Source organism: Silene latifolia, chromosome 10 (genome assembly GCF_048544455.1).
Source record: "Silene latifolia isolate original U9 population chromosome 10, ASM4854445v1, whole genome shotgun sequence".
Classification (NCBI taxonomy): Eukaryota; Viridiplantae; Streptophyta; class Magnoliopsida; order Caryophyllales; family Caryophyllaceae; genus Silene; species Silene latifolia.
In genome coordinates this window covers 96,591,669-96,605,562 of record NC_133535.1, presented here as the reverse complement: position 1 = coordinate 96,605,562, position 13,894 = coordinate 96,591,669, and the positions used below count along the sequence as shown (strand labels likewise).

Below are 13,894 nucleotides of genomic sequence, written 5' to 3'. Positions count from 1 at the left end.
CGAGAAAATAAATAAATATGACAAGAAGTAAAACACGGGAACTCACAAGACTTTAAGCGCAGCAAAAGGAAACCTCCCCAAACCAGCGTGAGCTAGGAGGTTTCAGTAGCCAGCAGTGCTACCAATAAGTACCTGAAAAACAAACAAATACCACGCATAAAATCGAGAAGACAATAATGAAGCGGTAATTATGTGCACAATTGAGAAAATAGAAGAAATAAATAATTTGACGGAAGATAAAGTGTAGTAGAAAACTCCCTTAATTCCGCAAATCGACCAACCACAGCAGAGGAGAGGTCGTGAACAAGTACAGCAGTGCAGGGCGGTCGATCGACCATATCACTCAGTCGATCGACCCAGGCGAAAGGAACAGTAGCTCTTGGGAACTGCAGACCAGTCGATCGACTGAAAATACTGCTGTAACTTCTGATTTCTTCGTATTTGCTCAATTACTTGAGCTAATGAGGTCTAAAAACCTGCAAGTGCACAATAATACGCGCCCAAAATTGCGCAAAACCCAAAGTAAAGTCTAAAGTGCTTAAAAATCCTAAGCAACAAAATTAAATGCGAAGTCTCGCGCACACAAAAGCAATAAAAAGGTTCAAAAGCAATAAATTGTAAATGTTTTGAAGAAATCTCAATCAACTAATAGTTGATCAAGAACGGCCACGGAATGGCCCACTTGACTGGCTTCTGGCTACAAGAGGTAGCCTCAACGGTGCTCATCTTCCCAGCGGCACTCTTCTCAATTCCAACATCCGTAGAGCTCAACGGATCAACAGCTTCATCATCTCCCCAGTCAATGACCTCTTCTAGCTCATCAAAGTCCAGGTCGGACTCTCTCACTTTGACTGGCTCATCTTCAAGCTCCTCATCCGTGCCATAGCTAAGACATCCTAGACCGCCTCTTGAAACGATTGGCTCCTTCACAGCTGGAGCAACTTGCGGCTCTTCCTTCCCCAAACCAGCTCCTGCAATGTCTAAAACAGAAGAATCTTCCTCCACTTTGCTCCTAACCTGGGGCGGAGGTGTCACAACAGGAGTAGGAATAGAGACAGGCATATCAGGGAGTATAAAATAAGATTTCTTTTCAGAAACCGTATTGCAAGTGACATGCCACATGGGGTCTTTCTTCCTAGCTGTATGGGCAAAGACAATGGAATGCTTCCCCACTTTAAAGGTCAAGGTCCCAGAGCCAACATCAATAACTGCACCAGCAGTGTGCAGAAATGGTCTACCTAGTATGATAGGTATGTGTGCATCTTCGGGCATATCTAATACCACGAAGTCAACAGGGAAGAAGAACTTCCCTATTTGCACGGGGATGTCCTCTAAGACTCCTATTGGCTGGACCGCAGAGCGATCGGCCATCTGTACTGTCATGTTGGTTACTGCAAACCTATTCAACTTCAGCTTCCTGGCTAGACTCAAAGGCATGACACTAATACTGGCTCCTAGGTCACATAAGGCTTTCTCAATAGAAAAGGTGCCAATATTACACGGAACAGAAAAACTTCCTGGGTCTTCTAGCTTAAGGGGTGCAGTATGAGACAAATAAGAGCATGTCTCCTCAGTTAATGCGACAGTATGCACAGTTTCAAGTGAATTTTTCTTAGACAAGAGTTGTTTCATGAATTTAGTGTAAGCAGGCACTTGATTGACCAACTCAAGGAAAGGAACTTGTACATTTAAGCTACGAATAACTTTTTCAAATTTATTGAAAGATACCTGTTCCTTCAAAGACTAGCACTAGTCGCTCTCGGATAAAAATGTAAGTAGCAACTTAGCCCTCTCCTCTAAATCTCTCATGCCGGCATCCGTGGACTTAGGCTGGAAGTCCACTACCTTCTCCTTGTTGAAGCTTGACCCCTCTTCAGACCGTCTCAAATGGGAACCATTGATCGACATTGGGTCGTTTTGAACCGGATCGACCAACAAAGACTCGGGTCTTGCCCCAATATTTTCGGGACTGTCGTACCCCGAAACAAGTGATCCCTCAAGTTGTCGGGCATCGGAGGACGAAAAGGTTCACTATTAGCAGCGGCCTCAGTCGATCGACTAGTGAGGTCAGTCGATCGACTGACTTGAACAGGACCAGAAGCTCCTGTAACTCGCACTTCAGTCGATCGACCGGGTATGTCAGTCGATCGACTGATATACCTGGTAGACGCCTTTTTCTTTCCACTTTTCGTTCCAGCTTTCTTTTGACTCGGTTCCGCCTCATCTTTTTCAGCAGCGTCCTCGACCATAGCAGGCCCCTCAAGAGTAGACCCACTCCTCAAAGTGATGGCATTAAGGGTCTCTTTTTGGTCAGTTTGAGTCGATAAGTGTCCCGGAGCTCGAGTTGTGTTCTTGCTAGCCAATTGGGCAATTTGGCTCTCTAGCAGTTTCATTCCGACCTCTCTAGCTTGGGACTCCTTTTGCAACATATTCTTCAGCTCAGCAAAGTCGGAATTTTGGGATTGTTGCTGCTGCGGCACATAGGGAGGTTTTTGGTACTGTTGTTGCTTATGAGGAGGCATATAAGTCTGCTGCTGCTGCTGCTGTGGAGATTGAGTCGGATTCAGGACATTTTGGCTACTCCACCTCAAGTTTGGGTGGACATTCGGCTCATAGTACGTGTTTGTCTGCCTATAATGTTGAAAGGCAGCACAAGACTCAAAGGGACTAGGACAATTTTTCAAACATGTCCCTCGGCTCCACATCTTCTACGACGAAAGGACCGTCTGAAACAACATTCACATGATACATCCCTCCTTTTGAAGCTCCTCCCAACTCGTATTTGTCAAACCTCGCCGTGAGAGCCTCTAATGCAGCTACAGAAGGGGATTCAGCACTCCTCCTCTGATTGCCTCTCGAATTCCCATATTCAGCTTTATGGGTGGCTAGGTCATCAATGATCTTCCACCCCTTAGTCTCTCCCATATTCTTAGCAAATCGGCCATTGGCTGTAGCATCCAAAATAGCCCTCTGATCGTCATTCAGCCCGTTATAGAACTGATTGCAAAGACTCCATTTTTCGAACCCATGGTGCGGAATAGTTCGCACCAGCTTCTTGAAACGGACCCATGCTTCATGAAAGTTCTCATCAGGTCCCTGTTTAAAGCTCGTGATCTGAGCTCTAATGGCATTCGTCTTCGAGGCAGAGAAGTATTTCTTGTAAAATGCCAAGGCCAAAGAATTCCAATCGGTGATCCCATGAGCAGCTCGATCCAGATCTCTGTACCACTCCCTTGCAGCATCGCGGAGTGAGAATATAAACATGGTCTCCTTTATCTGGTCCTGAGTCACACCGGTCGGCGGGGGTATAAAGCAACAATAATCAATAAATATCTCCATATGCTTAGCTGCATCTTCATTCGCAGCTCCTCCAAACTGGTTTCTCTCAACCAAGTTGATATAGGACGGCTTCGGCTCGAATTTTCGGTCCGTCCTTGGTAAAGCAAATCCCTTATAGAGATTCTCAGCTGTCGGCTCAGAGTGACTGGCAATAGTCGCTTCCTCAGCCATCTCTAGGAAGTCTGGAGAAGTGACGGTCTCAGCTGATGAATTAGAAGCAGGAGATGTAGGTGGATCTTCTTCGAACAGAGCGTTCTCGTAGTAACTTGACAGAGTACTCAGCTCTTCCTCTGTCGGTAATACCCTTGATGATCATCTCAACTCACGCAAGGATTTCTCAATCTCAGGATTGAACGGTACTAGTTCACCACCCTGTGACCTGCGCATAAGAAGAAACTACAAAAAGAATATAAGAAAAGTTTAAGGAACGGATGTCCCTTAAACTAAGAAAGACTAAATAAAAAAAAAAAAAATTAGAACAATTGCCTCCCCGGCAACAGCGCCAAAATTTGATACCCGTCGTGAGGTGTCAAAAATAAATTTATAATCTCCAACTACAACTATAGCTAGCGGCAGTCGGGTCGAACCACAGAGAGGCAGACGTAATTTCTAGTTGTCTAATTTCGGTCTCAAAGTAACAATGATGTGGGGGTTTTGAATTGAGTTGATCTATAGCTAAATGCAATAAAACAAAGTAAACTAAATAAACGGATGGAAATATATATAAAAGAAGTACTAGGATGGTCGGTTCATTATAGGTTCGGCGGCAGCAAACTAGATAGTCCTAAAACAATTACGTGAGATGGGAAAATAAGAGGTCATCTCGGTCCACTCTCACAGGTAGCATCTTCCGATCTCGCTACAGGTCCCTAATATCACTAATACTGACTTTCGTCCTGAAGAGTGACTAAAAAATCTAAACGATACCTATCTTTCGATCTCAGCAAAGTTTAGTCATTTTAATTGGTAGTCTATTAACCTTCCCTATCTTTCGATCTAATGGGTCAGTCATATACTAAACATTCAACTAATCGCATGCATTCGATTCGTCAAAAATAACAATTAAAACAATTAAAACGTAATAAAGCTCACGACGTCAGTCGATCGACCGGGTAAGGTGGTCGATCGACCAACAAGCGATTAGGGCTCCCTAATTCTAATGCCGCCTACATTATAATTCCCCTACATCCTAGCACAATTAATTTAGCTACTCATGGTGCTGATAAAAACAACAATAATCATAACGAAATAAACTATTGAATTCATGCTTAAAGTAATCAAATAACAAATAGCGATAAACGATAATTGGCTTTGGATACTAACTAGCAATTATATCCTACAAACGATAATAAAGCAAACTGAAATATTAGCAGAAGAATACCGATTGGAATTGCAGAGAAAAGGATCCAAAACCGATTGCAAAAGAGTAACTTTATTGACGGAAATAATCTAACTAATGAATGTTTAATTGTGTTAAGAACTGTATGCTAAAAACTAGATGCAAAACTGAATAACCTAGCTTACGTTATATAGAATACAACGTAGTTCTTATTCCAAAACCTTATGTATTATGGGCTTGCTATTCCTCGATATTTTAATTCTCGTCTGAGTAGCGGTGTGGTCGATCGACTGAGGTGACCGGTCGATCGACTGAGCTGCAGTATACAGTAGCTTCTGCTTGTCGTGGGTTGGTCGATCGACTAAGGGGGACAGTAGATCGACTGCTTTAGCTGGTAATCCGCTTTTAAATTCTCGTGGATTTGTCTTTTGGGCCTCGAAATGCGCACCAAGCTCGTTCCTTGAGTAAGTAACTTCATGTCAAATGCTATGCAAGATACTCGGGGACGGATTTAGCTCGATTTCGGCTGAATTCTTCACATTTCTGCAATAATGTACAAAAACACGAAAATAGACGGAAATAGGGGAAATGGTAGCTTAAACTACACAAATGAGCTCTGAAATGCGTGTAAAATGAGGTATAAAACATCATATAAATGACACGCATCAATAATCATCATGCTTCCTAAGAGATAGCGACAATCACTTCCAAGTTCCAATGACATAACTTCGAGAGCAAGCCCATAAATATCGTGTCATTTTGCACTCTCTATATAAAATTAATGCATGTGGTAAACCTAACGTTTTCTCTCATTAATAATTCATCAGAAAAGAATAGCACAACGACTACGCTAATGATAAAGTACAAATTAATAATAAAATTGTGAGACTACCTTTTCTGACTTTTTGTGTTTTTGGCGATCATATAGGTAGATCAATGACCATAAACGTTTTCTCGTTTTGAAGGAGGCCAGAGCTATTTGGGTTTAGAGTAGTCTAAATTATAAGGAGACTGAATACTAGTGTCGGCAATCGGCATTATGGTTTAATTTCAATTTTTAGTCGAATTAGGTTGGTCTCACATTATATTGTTGAACTAGAAGAAAACAATGTTATAATTATGGATCCAGGGTCATGCTTTATGCTGAAGTTAAGAAAAGTTGAGCTCTTAAATCGAAGAAGAGGTAGTCATATTTCTCAGTTACATAATTTCAGTCAAAAAATAAGAATAATACTATATAAGAGTTATAACTTAAAAGGTTTCTTTTGTTAATAAAAGGCGTAAGGCCAAGTGCTTCTCTTCTCTCCTTCTTACTGGTTGTTTGCCTTTTTCTTTTTTGGCTAGTTTTCTTTTATTGATAAAAGATGTGAAGCCATTGTAAATATGTTTCACAAAGGATATGAGCAATGTTGTTAACAAGCTGGCGGTGCTAGCAAAGTAGTTTGTCATAGCTGGTGCGTGTGCTACTGGTGAACTGTTGTTGGATCCATTTTACCTTATTTTTCCTTCTTTTCATTTCCAGTTTTTACCATTTTAATTCATTTTCATGGCAAATATTTTTTACCATTACCAACATCATCCTGGTTTCCTTATACCATGACGGTTTATTCCGTGACCCGCTGATATTGTTGGTTAATTACAAATTAACGGGTATTTTAACACCCTTTTCTTTTATTTATAATTTTTCTTTACTTATTCACATTTGCAAGCATTTTAGTCATATATATAATCATCTTTGGTTCTTTATACTATGTCGGTTTAATCCGAGTATGATGACAAATTTTGACTAATTAGAAAGCAACGAACTTAACATAATTAGTCATATCAAACATTTGTCTTTCATCTTTTTTTCTTACATTTTCATGTTCGTCTTGACCACATCATATGTCATCCTTGGCCAACATATATGCCACGTCGATTTAATTCGAGTACGGTGACGAAACGGTTAAACATACACATTTTATTTACAAACTATTCATGTGAAGCTTGCAAATCCGAACCCGACATGGAATATTATCAACATAATGGTACATATCTCGAGCCATGCAAATCATATTCAAAATATTAGCATTAAAGCGGTCTTAACAGACTCTTCAATAAAAGCGGTTTTTAATAACCTTTTACAACAAATTTAACAATCTTTCACAAAACCAGAGGAAGCCTCCTTGCACTGCCATACGGCTCGCGCCCCTACTGGGCTGCCATGCCTGACACTGTTCTACTTTATTTCAGCACTTGTCTAGGACGATACCGATTACGAGTAAACCCGAATACACATGGATCAGATTGACAAATTAATTTTACACTTTGTTATTTAAACACACTTTTCCAAAACAAATGGACCGTGTTAAGCATCATAACCTAACTCAGTAAATGGATGCTTAATTCACGTTTTTGCATGCAAATCAACATAAATCCAACTCGACATCAATTACTTGATATTGGGATAAACATCCGACTTAGGAAACTTTCACATGTTAGGTTATACTAATGGATGTAACACCCCTACTTACCACTTACCAAGGAGCCTTAACAAGACCTTCCCTAGTAAGTAAGAGCGTTACCATCTCGGTTGCCCGAGGTAAGTTAATCAAATAGAACATAACAGAACGTTTATTAAATGTATTCATACAGTTTATATAAAACCTAGTAAAAAGGGATACAACTTCAAAACAACTGAAAAGAACAACTAAGTATAAGTAGAAAAAACCCCTACCGTGTCGCGGCTATTGTGACGGTTTTAATAAAAACGACGCAAAACAAAATAAATTGGCAAGAACAGATTATTTATGCTTTAAAAGGTCTATTGTGGCGGTTTTAATTAAGAACCGAAGCGTTTAAAAAAGTAATTTGTGGCGGTTCTTTGTCAAAACCGCCACTATAAGTCATTTGTGGCGGTCTTAGTTACAACGGACTATGCATGCCACCGTCAACCGCCATTATCACGCCGTCTTTGTTGCAAACGAGAATAACCAAGCATCGCCAATTTCTAAACCTAGAATCCTCTACCGATCGATCCCTCTTTCTATCATCCGTCAGTCCATCCTTACAAAGGTGCGATCTCTATATTCAACTGGTTTAATCAATTAGGTTTCATTTTACAATTATTCAACAGGTTTTCAGTTTTTTGTTGTTGATTTTGAATCGGTTTGGGGAAGAACTGGAAGCTAAATTTGAATAACGTATATGGATTTCAATGGACCATTGAGTATTGAATAACATGTTGGTATTGCAACTACCCAGCACTCCAACCACATAACGCGCCGCCTAAACTGATCATCCCTTTCCTAAGATATTATTTTTTGTCGAGGACCATATTGCTGGTCGTCCCTTCCCTGATATTTTTTTTTCAATGGATCAGTTTGGTGCTTGAATGCCTATCAACTCACCAAGAATTTTACACTCACCTTAATGCTCGCCATTTTCAGAGGAAGATTGAATTAGACCATGAAAGAGAGAATGAAACCACCACTGCCAAAGATTGATTTGGAGCCCATATCATCAAAGGTATTACTTGGATTGTTTCTGTGGTATTCTTTTGAATAAGTTATTTCAACTGTTTCTTCTACTTCCGTCAAAAGAAATTAAGGTTTTCAATTGAAATATAGCCCTTGTTTATTTAGGTTTCCAATGTTTGTCTTCAAATTATTTTTGTTCCGTCGAGTATTTCTTGAAATTAGTTTTGTTCCGTCGAGTATTTATAAGTGTATTGATTATATTGTGTTTATCTACTTATATATTGCTCTATTATACGAAATTCGAACCATATTTGATGAAAGTGTGATGATATTTTTTGTGTAGAGGCCCTAGATGGTGAAATCCGTGAAAGCTAGATAATTGAGCTCACAAACTATAAGGGCTCAAGTCTTTGACCCTTGCTGTAAGTTTTTTCTATATTTTATTTCCTTTGCTTGAATTTTTGTCTTCATTTCATATTTTAGTTTAACATTTCACAGTTTCTATGCAAGTCAGTTTGTTTATTCTTGGTTGTTTAATGAAATCATGTTCACTTGTGTTCATTAAGATTTTGAGTACGAGGTTTTAGACCAAATTGCACAATTATTTAGACTATTTTTTTTACAGGTGAAGGTAAGAACGGATACTGCTAAAGTGATGAATTTTAGTTAACTTGATGCATTATTAGTGTTAGGTTGTTTTATATCTTATAAAATGCTAGTTTTGGATGTAGCCTTGCTTTCCAAAAGACATGATGGATTTCCCTTATTATTTGTGTTAGGTAGTTATTTAATGTTTTTGTTGTCAATCTAACCAAGTTTAATGTAATTGTTTGAAATAATTGTATTAATTTAGAAATTCGATCTTTCTTAAAGGACTGACTCCTCTTTGGGGCAGTCAGAGACCATGGAAGTTGAATTATTTTGAATAGTCTTTCTATAGTTTTTTGTTTCAAATTAATAACTCAACATTGCTTCCTTGTTTTCTCATTAATAACCCTAATTCTTATTCCTTTCTTTTCTTCATTGTTTTCTCATTGATAATAGGTTTCGATATTTTAATATCATGCCTCTCATCATTGCTTCCTCTTGGTTAATCATTTTATCTGCTTAACATTTTTTTTCCACTCCTGTCAATCTTCGTTTTTTTTGGGTAGTTCCCTAAAATTTGAAGGCTACCCACCCTTAATTATTTATTACTTGTGTTCAAATTTATTTAACACCAAATCTCGTACTTCTCTATTCTGCCTTTTTCTTAGGAAGAGATAAAATATCATCTTAGTGGTTGTTTGGTGCTTACCAAAACAGAGAACTGTAATTCTTGCGAAAAACAAAAGTTGTAGGTTGCTTAGTTGGCAGAATCCACATGAACTAGAACTTCCTAGGAATGCGAATTCTATTGTCGGCTAGGTTTTCAGATTAGTTATAATGGGTGAGGCAAAAGCTGTTAGAGAGGATGACGATATGGTGGTTGACAAAATTGAGGAACGAGGGAGGGCAGAAGTCAAATCTAATAAAGGGGAGGAGGATAAAGGAGGGTCGGATAGGGTGGTGTAAGTGAAGACAGAGCGGCAACGTCGTGGTTGTAAGGTTCCTGTGACGGGCAGGTCAAGGTGGGGATTGTAATGGCCGGGAGAAAGATGATGATGGTTAGTGATAGAAGAAGGGGTGTTGGAAATGGAGGAGGGATTCAAGGGGAGAGTAATAAGTGAGAATATTTTGTATAAAAGGCGCATGTCAAATGATGTATTTTGTATAGGATGATGAAATCTTGTTCTAGGCTCAAAATAAATTTACCAGTTTATGAGTGATGAAGGCAGGGGGTGATTTAAGTTCCAATTAAATGTGGAGTTGTTTGAGGAATGAATTCAGGCCTTTGGGGAGATAATGAGTTGTTTATGAGTATACTCTTATAAATTTTCTTTTGTCTATTTTTTGAGGAGGACCAGCTTATAAGCAATGAAGAGTGAGAGAAGAGTATAAAAGCATGCAGCCTATGTAGTGTATCTATTAGGTCTACAAAACCTGCTGAGTTATAACTCATTTAATCAAGAATTGCTATTGTTAATGAAGCCCTTTTTCAAGTGAATGGGGAGGAAAAGATATTGGATAGAGAAATGGATTTGCTCTACATGTCACTATTAATTTCAGTCATTTGGTAGAAGATGCAGTGATATGTTCGTTCCTCAAGTTAATGCTGAGTATTTTCTACATAATGTGGGAATCTAAATCCATGGAAGTTGAATTCTTTTGAATAGTCTTTCTATAGTTTTTGTTTCAAGTCAATGCTGAGTATTTTCTAATCATCACGACTGATCACTTCCTTTCTCATCAAGGTACTCTTTTGTCCCCTATATAGATAGGTACCCTTTTACGGTGTTACTTTGTTTCATTGTTTGATATGTGGTGCTCACTCTACTGTTTCACATAGATGTAATTTATATTCCCTAATTTTTGTATTGAAGTGTCCTTTTGTTGTTGAGTCAACAATCTCGCATTTTGATGTCGTTCAACACTTCAACCTATATGTCGTGCTGCTACCTATTGGTTATAACCCATAAGCATTACGCGTATAATTTAGAGATAGCCTAGCATTTCCCACGTTATGAAACACCCTAATATTTTAGTAAGTCGGGGGCATGAGTGTTAGACTCAGCGCTCTACTATTAATATCTTTGCTATCATAATTAATTTAGAAAACATCTTGGTTGTTAATTGCTCAAACAATTTGTGCGATTATTTCAGGTTTTACTCATACATTCCTTTTTACTTTCCTTTTGTCTATCTTGGTTGTTAATTGCTCAAACAATTTGTGCGATTATTTGTCTATCATAAGGTTGTATTGGTAGTTCACTATTTATACTGTCTTAGGCTAATTTTTAGTAAAGTTATACATTGATTTAATAATGTTTGGTTTGATTTTCTTACTATTGGTTTTGTGCAATGTATCATCGCAGATTTAAACGCGCGTCAATTGATGATATGAAGGATGTTAAAGAAGTGTAGGCTGCCAAATGTTTAGAGAATATGTAATGTTGATTAGTCTATATTCTAAGGTGTATATGTGATTATTTTTACACTTCGATGTATAATTTTTGAACGACATAATTTTTTATATCGGGTGATATGCAAGTGTTTTGGTAGTTGGTTGCATTCTTGTATATGTATTATTTGTTCATTTTGATATCTAGATTGTAAAATTTATTAGACATTACACGAATATTTAGGTAGCAAATTTAAAGTTAGAACTGCCACAATAGATAAGCTGTGATGTGCGTTTTTGAAGTTAGAACCGCCACCGTAGTTACATTCGGTAACCCGATAGTGGCGGTTCTGGTTTTAAATCTGACACCATAGGTTACTCTATAGTGGCGGTTTCAGACTCATAACCGAGACCATAGCATACCATAGGGCGGCGGTTTTGAACTCACAACCGACACAATAGCTTACCCTATGGTGGCGGTTTTACAACCGACACAAAATATATGACCCCAGCAATCATGTCGCTAAGAAACCGCCACTATTGGGCTATTAGAACCACCACTGTAGGGTATAATTCTACTAGTGCTCCTCACTGGTTGTTTGCCTTTTTCTTTCTTGGCTAGTTTTCTTTCATTGATAAAAGATGTGAAGCCATTGTAAATATGTTTCACAAAGGATATGAGCAATGTTGTTAACAAGCTGGCGGTGCTAGCAAAGTAGTTTGTCATAGCTGGTGCGTGTGCTACTGGTGAACTGTTGTTGGATCCATTTTATCTTATTTTTCCTTCTTTTCATTTCCAGTTTTTACCATTTTAATTCATGTTCATGGAAAATATTTTTGACCATTACCAAAATCATCCTGGGTTCCTTATACCATGACGGTTTATTCCGTGACCCGCTGATATTGTTGGTTATTTATAAATTAACGGGTATTTTAACACCTTTTCTTTTATTTATCATTTTTCTTTACTTATTCGCATTTGCAAGAATTTTTAGTCATATATATAATCATCTTTGGTTCTGTATACTATGTCGGTTTAATCCGAGTATGATGACAAATTTTGACTAATTAGAAAGCAATGAATTTAACATAATTAGTCATATCAAACATTTTTCTTTCACTTTTCTTTCATCTTTTTTTCTTAAATTTTCATGTTCGTCTTGACCACATCATATGTCATCCTTGGCCAACATACATGCCACGTCGATTTAATTCGAGTACGGTGACGAAACGATTAAACATACACATTTTATTTACAAACTATTCATGTGAAGCTTGCAAATCCGAACCCGACAGGGAATATTATCAACATAATGGTACATATCTCGAGCCATGCAAATCATATTCAAAAGATTAGCATTAAAGCGGTCTTAACAGACTCTTCAATAAAAGCGGTTTTTAATAACCTTTTACAACAAATTTAATAATCTTTCATAAAACCAGAGGAAGCCTCCTTGCATTGCCATACGGCTCGCGCCCCTACTGGGTTGCCCTGCCTAGCACTGTTCTACTTTATTTCAGCACTTGTCTAGGACGATCCCGATAACGAGTAAACCCGAATACACATGGATCAGATTGACAAATTCATTTTACACTTTGTTATTTAAACACACTTTTCCAAAACAATGGATCGTGTTAAGCATCATAACCTAACTCAGTAAATGGATGCTTAATTCCCGTTTTTGCATGCAAATCAACATAAATCCAACTCGACATCAATTACTTGATACTGGGATAAACATCCGACTTAGGAAACTTTCACATGTTAGGTTATACTAATGGATGTAATACCCCTACTTACCATTTACCAAGAAGCCTTAACAAGACCTTCCCTAGGATGTAAGAGCGTTACCATCTCGGTTGCCCGAGGTAAGTAAATCAAATAGAACATAATAGAACGTTTATTAAATGTATTCATACAGTTTATATAAAACCTAGTAAAAAGGTATACAACTTCAAAACAACTGAAAAGAACAACTAAGTATAAGTAACAACGGTAGCTAGCTAGACAGCGTGTTGACTCGATCCCCTCCATATCCCGCAAGCAACATCAATATCCAATACCTGCTAAGCTAAGTGCTCACCATCCCTGAATGGATCACCACAGTTTTGAAAACAATAAACGGGGTCAGTCAACTACATAATCAATATAAGAGAATATAGATATACACTCAATACACAAACATAAACGGTATAATCCAATCTAATCCAATTGTAGTACCATTCTCCAAACTCCATTAGTAACCAGTAACCGACTACACACTTTAATGTGTAGCCCTGCCAGGTTACCCATCACAACAGGTAACCTTCATCGCTAGTAGGGGACCGTAGCCATGCCCACCTAAACCCCGCTCATCCCAACGAGCGCACCCAGATCATTAATGTGCACACCCCCCTTGTGATGGGATCCAGAAGTGGCAAACATGGGGTTGGAACCATCTCCCGAAAATGGTCCCATAAAGACAATACCAATCGCAATATCAAATCAATCAATCTCAATTCAAAGAAACATGCTACACAATCAATCACAATAAATCTCAAATCAATTACACAACCAACTGACTAGGGAAAACCTACCTTTCCGCAAATCCACAGAATTCATCTATCACACCACGTCAAGCAAGACTCTATATCGTATCCTACAACCACAATCGTATCCAATCACTTAGCTATTCATGAACTACTGCAAAATACACAATTAATCACAAACTCACCTTGAAGAACTACCGATGCCGGTGATGGCGACAACCTGACTCGATGACCTCATGCATAGACCGT

General features: G+C 38.4%; 1 long non-coding RNA gene and 1 other non-coding gene across 3 annotated transcripts; both read left to right on the top strand.

Moving 5' to 3' along the window:
• Window positions 1-3,022: 3,022 nt before the first annotated feature.
• Window positions 3,023-3,129, top strand: LOC141609737 (small nucleolar RNA R71). Its single transcript, XR_012527652.1, has one exon. It is a non-coding gene; the product is annotated as a small nucleolar RNA R71 (small nucleolar RNA).
• A 4,277-nt stretch (window positions 3,130-7,406) lies between these two features.
• Window positions 7,407-11,286, top strand: LOC141605771 (uncharacterized). 2 transcript variants are annotated; one of them, XR_012526471.1, is made up of 4 exons: window positions 7,407-7,732; window positions 8,107-8,185; window positions 8,480-8,558; window positions 11,091-11,286. It is a non-coding gene; the product is annotated as an uncharacterized LOC141605771 (long non-coding RNA). The 2 variants fall into 2 exon arrangements; XR_012526470.1 differs by having other exon boundaries at window positions 7,502-7,732; window positions 8,040-8,185.
• Window positions 11,287-13,894: the final 2,608 nt, after the last annotated feature.